At 38.5% G+C, this 6,958-nt stretch overlaps 1 protein-coding gene across 3 annotated transcripts in view; it reads right to left on the reverse strand.

Annotated features, from left to right (window-relative positions):
* The window catches only part of PPP2R3A (protein phosphatase 2 regulatory subunit B''alpha), a 180,597-nt gene that overhangs the window by 154,848 nt on the left and 18,791 nt on the right, over positions 1-6,958 (reverse strand). The window contains exon 2 of one of the 3 annotated variants that reach the window (XM_017501019.2): positions 2,589-2,658. The exons of the other annotated variants lie outside the window; for them this stretch is intronic. The gene's annotated coding sequence lies outside the window, so the exon portion shown is untranslated. The remainder of the gene's footprint in view (positions 1-2,588; positions 2,659-6,958) is intronic. 3 annotated transcript variants of the gene reach the window in all.

The following is a 6,958-nucleotide window of genomic DNA, read 5'->3' on the forward strand; positions in this document are numbered from 1 at the left end:
AAAGGATTATCAATCGTTCTACTATAAAGACGCATGCACATGTATGTTCACTGCGGCACTGTTTACAATAGCAAAGACCTGGAACCAACCCAAATGCCCATCGATGATAGACTGGATAGGGAAAATGTGGCACATATACACTATGGAATATTATGCAGCCATCAAAAGGATGGGTTTGGGTCCTTTGTAGGGACATGGATGAACCTGGAAACCATCATTCTCAGCAAACTGACAGAAGAGCAGAAGATCAAACACTGCATGTTCTCACTCATAGGCGGGTGTTGAACAATGAGAACACATGGACACAGGGAGGGGAGCACTACACACTGGGGTCAGTTGGGGGGAAATAGGAGAGGGACGGTGTGGGGTGGGGAGCTGGGGAGAGATAGCAAGGGGAGAAATGCCAGATGTAGGTGATGGCGAGGAAGGCAGCGAATCACACTGCCACGAGTGTACCTATGCAACAATTTTGCATGTTCTTCACATGTACCCCAAAACCTAAAATGCAATAACATAAATAAATGGGGGAAAAAAAAAGAAAATCTGTAGAACACCAAAGTTGCTATAGTAACCTGATAGGATGAACAAAAAGGTGGATTTCTGTTAAACCCTAATTTTGTTTTCCAAAAAGTTTGAAAACCTGATAAATTTATTAGAGTAATAAGCTGTGACATATAAAATAGTTATAAAAAGAAAATCATAACATAAAGTTAATAGAGCAAAATTTGCAGGTAGATCTTAAAAAAACCAATGAATAATGTTAAGTGCTACCTCTCTCTGAACTTAAGGCTATATTGTCAGTCTTTGTAAGTATAATTAAGACAACGAGCTTGTTCAATAATATAACCGACTGGGACACAATTAAAAGCATATTCACAAGTGGCATCATATCCAGAAATAGAATTACATGCAAAACATGCCATAAGGCTAAGCATAAAACTTGACTTAAAAAAAAAAAAGTGACCTGTGAGATTAAATCAACAAGAGGCAAACAGAAGATGCAGAAGGCTCTAAATGTGGAAGAATAGAAATATCAGGGCAAGACAAACCAATTTAAAGAAACTTAACAGAAGAGTAAAACACAAGATTTGATTTAGAGAAAACATAAATACAAAAGCAAAGATGCTCTGAAAAGAAGAAACTTTTTGAAATAATTTCCATTTATTTGCAAAGTCTTTTTAGTATTAAGCATTTATAAAACTGTTACAGTTTCTCAGGAAGGAAGACGATGGGATTCAGGTGGCTGGGTGATGAATCAGGGAAGGAGATGCAGATGAGTCAGGAAGCCACACAATTTACTCATCCTCATATCCCCAACAGATAGCCAGTGCACAGTATAAAATATAAATTTAATAATATTTTCTTTAACAGTCAGATGCTGTGAAGCACACCCCCAAATTAAACTGGGGTAGAGAAATGGGGCAAAAGCCCAGTGGAAATATCTGTAAGAAGAAAATGCAGATTACTTTGAGCTGAGCCTTCACAGTCCTCATGTGTCCCTTGACAGAACCCATTGCTTAGCTCCTGCCCTGGATACAGCTTTGGTATCTTATTTCTTCACCCCACTGATGCCCTCTATTTAACCAACCATGACTATGAAATCTTCTCACATTTAATGTTACTAGTTCATTTTTGCACTGAGCTTGGCAACTGGAAGAGTACATGAAGTACTCATCTGCCTGTAAGACAAATGCAGACAAAAAGTTATGATCCTGTAGGCTCAAGAGTAGTACCTAACTAACCAAAACCATCCATAGGACACAAATCTGAATTACCACCTCTAGTGGGGTTCTGTGGCTGCAATTTCAGCAGGAAATTTTTCATTCAATATTATGAAAGGTATGTGTGTATGTATGTGTTGTGGGGGGTGGCTGGAGTTGGGGAAGATGATACTGAGATCAGATGGGAAGGCAGAGCTGAGAGCAAAGTTCAACTTCAAGAAGCCAAAGGGGAGTCCAAATCAAAAGGCCAGAACAGGTATGGAGACTGACCACAGAGTTAGGAATTTGAGAGTGGGAGCGTTGAGAATAAATAGAGTCATCTGCTATAACAGCCAGCAAGGTTGTTCATGACTTGCTTTTTATTTCTTGGTCATACATGTGGTATGTCAGGCTGAGCTGATGGGTCTAACTCTAGGGTCAGGACAGCAACCTACCCTGCTTCACCAACCTTTGACGGCCATTCAGCCTCAAGTGCCCTGAAGGCTATAATGAGAACCTGAGACACTTGCAAAGTTCTTCATTCAGCTGACATCCTACATGTGGGACTGCAGGAATCCCTGTATTTTCTAGATGAAGCCCAACAAGAGTTTGTTATTAATTACCTATTATACAGACAAAGAACCTGACAATCCAGTAGATGCACAACTGGAGTATATTATTGCGAAACAGAACTTTTTACAGGTGTCTTGTTAGGTGTTTGCAAGTTCATAAAAGTGGAATGGCCACCTGCCATATTTGCAGCCCATACCTAGGATATAAACTCAGTAAGATCTGTCAACACTGTCTCAAAAAAAAAAAATCTCTTAATTTTGACCACTTTTAGTCTCCATTATTGGAATAACGAACCTAATCATCATCTTCTCTCACGTCAAGTACTGTAATGGACTTCTAACTGGTCTCCCTGCTTCCACTCTTGCCTCTCCAAACTCCAGTCATTCTGTGAACAGCACAATCAGAGTAATACAAATCAGAGCGAACTGTTTTCCTTTTTAAACTCCTCTCCCATAGTCTATAATTGCTCCAGTCTGCTAACCACCTCCCTAACCTCATCTTGTATTATTCTCCCTTGGCCTTTTTTCAGTTATTCAAATGGCTTCTTCCTCTCCCTACTCCCAGAGAGTAATGGTCCCAACTCATTACTCTCTGCCCCATTATGCAAGTTAATGTATTCATAGAACTTAGAAGTTCTTGGATTTATTTACTGTTTACACATTTACTGTTTTTATCTCTGCAATGGAATGCACACTCCAAAGGCAAGGATTTTGTTTGTCACCACTGTATCCTAACACTAAAACAGTGCCTGGAATATATAAGCAGTCAGTGAAGGAAAAGAAGAAAGAAGGAAGGCAATTTGCTAATATGCCACCACTTCAGTTTCCTTGACCAAGACCTAGACTAGAAAAAAAGTTGCTTTTTGTAATCAGTTTTAAAGAGGGGTTGACTGGCTCCATCTAGGATAAAGTGGCTATCCTGGCCATTTCTGAGAGTTGTTCAGCTTCATTTGGCATTCCACCTGATGAAAAAATACAGCCTTTGCTTTGAACCTAAGACCAGCATCCCTGGCCCCCATCCCAAATCCTCGAATACCGAGAGGCAAAGTACAGAAGACAATCAGCTACAGCTACAAGACCCAGCACAACTCCCCAACATATAAACTGAGAGAGACTGCCAGCAAGATACTCAATTATGAATCTACTATTGCTAGGTAAGTTACTTTACAGAAGTCTACTTATTGAATAGCCTTCTGGCTCACCAATAAGGTGGACCCACATCAACGTGATTATCAAACTTAAAGAACCTATGTCCGAATCCCAAGAGAACACATTCCTGTATAGGCATTTGGTTATCTAAGCAGCTGATTTTTATAAGCTCAAAAATTGAAGCATCAGGTTATAGATGCAGTTTATTTTGGATGCTGTAATACAAATTAATTTTTAATCTATATTTTAATATACATTTGGTGCCAAGTCAACCAAGCCTTGGTCCTTTAGGCAAAGTGACATACATGTATTGATGACTAGAAACCATTAAGAGCTTCTGATGTTACCAGTCTCATTCAGTATACCTACACCTGGTGGTGTTCCTCCTTGTAAATGCCCTGCTATCACCCACCTGCGATGCAGGAAGGGCTCAAGACAAACCGTGGGAAAACTAAGACACTTGAACATCAGTGGTTACCAAGCTAGTTGAACTGAGTGGTACTTCATGGAAATCACCAGGTTGATTTGGCAACGGCCTAAACAGACTTTTATCATGATGCTAGCTGGCTCTTAAGGGGAAACAGACTTTGGCCCAAGGTGTCTATACCAATGTATATGAGTCTATACTATACACCTTATGGAAATTTTTGGCTGTATACTTAAAGTTCCAGTCACGTACTTCATCTCACCTCCTAAAGCCCCTTGTTCCTGTTGGGTGAGAATTGTCTATAAATTTTATTGGGGCAATAAAGCTGCCCGGGGCAAAAGTAGCTCATGTTATAAACTGACTCAACCTTTCTTAACTATTACATCTTACCAACCTTTTTTTTAAGAAGGGGCTTATGCATATGTTATGCTCCTTTTTATCCTCCAAGGATTGGGACAGCAATTAACTGCTTTTCAAACAAGTCTTCTCTCTTTATGTACTGAACAAGATAATTCACTCATTTCCTCTTGACTTATACCCACTTCTTACAGACCAGCCTTGTCCACAGGCTAGATGGGGAAACTATGTGTCACATGCTTTCCAATCTCTGGAAAGTTTGGTTGGGACACTAACTCAACGTAGGCCAATTATATTTTCTGTCCTGGGGACTTGAAATTGAAACTCTGAAAGATGTTCAATTAGCTGAGAGCTCTGAATCTTAAAGGCCCTATCATTTTGTGCCTGAGGCCACTGTTCTGGGGCATCCATGATGAGCAACATGGCAGGAGGCAGTGGTGTTAAGAAAACAGAGCAGACATAATACAGAGAGAAAAGAGAGAATCATGTTCATTTTCCATGATGGCTGGCTGTATTTAATAAAATTTGAATGAACTGATGTGTTCCCTTTGTATTTTATAAGCAATCTTTTTACTTATAGAGGATATACTTAAGTGGATGTTTATTCCTTAAAACCAATCAATTTCTACAACATGCAAATATACATCTTAATTGATATTCTATTTTTCTTTCAGCTCTTGCTTTCATAATACTCTACCTCCTTCCCTTTCTTGGTATCTCTCCTCATTTCATCTGTTGCCAAAAATCCCTTGTCCTGTGTAATGGATACTTGCCATATTTCTTCTGCCCAGTATGTTTTGAACATTCTAATCTTTTATTATAACGATGGCAGGATGAGTAATGTGGTGTGCCCATGTGCCCACTTTTATAACCAAAGCAACATGGATTGAGAGGGGAAACTTGTTACCCTTTTAAAATGAAAAGCAATTCTGTGCACTTCAGTTAAGGAACCATCATATGACACATCCTGTTCCCATACTGATGATGGTATGTCTTTTCCAGGCTGGCCAATCTGGATCCCGATCCAATCGAACATCAATCAGTACAATTTCAGTGGTCAGGCCTTTAATGCAGATCAGTGCTTCCCAACTTTTTATTTGACAAATAATAATAATAATTATTATTATTTGAGATGGAGTCTCCCTGAGTCTCCCAGACTGAAGTGCAGTGGCACAGTCTTGGCTCACTGCAACCTCAGCCTCCTGGGTTCAAGTGATTCTCCTACCTCAGCTGCCCAAGTAGCTGGGATTATAGGCGTGTGCCACCATACCCAGCTGATTTTTTTATTTTTAGTACAGACGGGGTTTCACCATGTTGGCCAGGCTGGTTTGGAACTCCTGACCTCAGGTGAACCACCACACCTGGCCAAATAAATATTTAAAAAGTAATATTGTAAACTTCCTTAGGAATTTTTCAAATCATTAAAAAATTATTTAATGACATGATAGAGCAATTTTAGGTTAAAATATTTTATCTTAAATCAGCATATCATTAAAGATTGTATTATAAAGTTTACGCGGCATAATTTTTAATAATACTGATAATATTTAAGAACAAATTTTGACTTCTATTCACAGTAAATGAACTATTCTGTCATGTAAAGAAAATGACAAGTTGATGAGAAGATGGACTTGGCACCAAATGTATATTAAAATACAGATCAAAAATTAACTTGTATTATAGCATCCAAAATAACAAACTGCATGTATAACCTGATGCTTCCATTTTTGAGCTTATAAAGATCAGCTGCTTATTTTGATAATCTGGGGGTTTATTTTTTAAATGTCAAGGTAGGATAAATGGTTTCACACTGCTCTTTGAGAGAATTTATTTGTAACACACTGTAGATTTTTATTACCAATAAATGAAAAGCCAAATTGGAGAGAATCACCCTATATCTTTTCTTCTTCAAATTTTCAAGTGTTTAAATTTTTCTTTTTTAGAATTTTAACTACCTAAAGCGTACAATTAATTACCCCCCCAAAAAAATACCAGTTGTCCACAACGCCAATCATAGAGAAAGCTGAAAATGAATTCTTTTTCAAGAGAACCACTTCCTAATTATTTAATACCACAGCGGGTCTTTCAATTGACAGTTCATTTTAGAAATTAAAGCATCTTATATTGATTAGGCCTATACTATCTTTCACGAGATTTAATAGAGTACCTTACTATTTGTATTTGGTGAACCAACCTGAAAATTATTTTCTCTAGAGCAGGCTTAAGAATAGGAAATAGCAAATGCCAATTACACACATATGTAAATAAATGTATAACTTTAAATATAAGGCATGCCTGCCTGATGTTTCTATCTTTATAATGATTTTTAAAAACTTTTTACTTTGGAATAACTCTAAATTTCCAGAAAAGTTCCAAAGATAGTACAGAAACACCCCTCACCTGGCTTCCTCTAATCATGGTAGTTTAAAAAATATTAGATACATCTTGGTATTTTATAAGAATGCTGATCAGCCAGGTGTGGTGGTTCACACTTGCAAACCTAGAACTTTGGGAGGCCAAAGCAGGTGAATAGCTTTTAGCTTAGGAGTTTGAGACCACATGGGCAACATGGCAAAACCTGTCTCTACAAAAATACAAAAATTAGTAGGGTATTGGTGGCTCACACCTATAGTCCCAGTAGTCCCAGCTACTGGGGAGGTTGAGGCTGGAGAACTGCTTGAGCCTGGGAGGTGGAGCTGAGACTGCACCATTATACTCCAGCCTGGGCAAGAGAGTGAGACTCTATCTCCAAA

The sequence above is a fragment of the Cebus imitator genome, unplaced genomic scaffold (assembly GCF_001604975.1).
Source record: "Cebus imitator isolate Cc_AM_T3 unplaced genomic scaffold, Cebus_imitator-1.0 Scaffold277, whole genome shotgun sequence".
Classification (NCBI taxonomy): Eukaryota; Metazoa; Chordata; class Mammalia; order Primates; family Cebidae; genus Cebus; species Cebus imitator.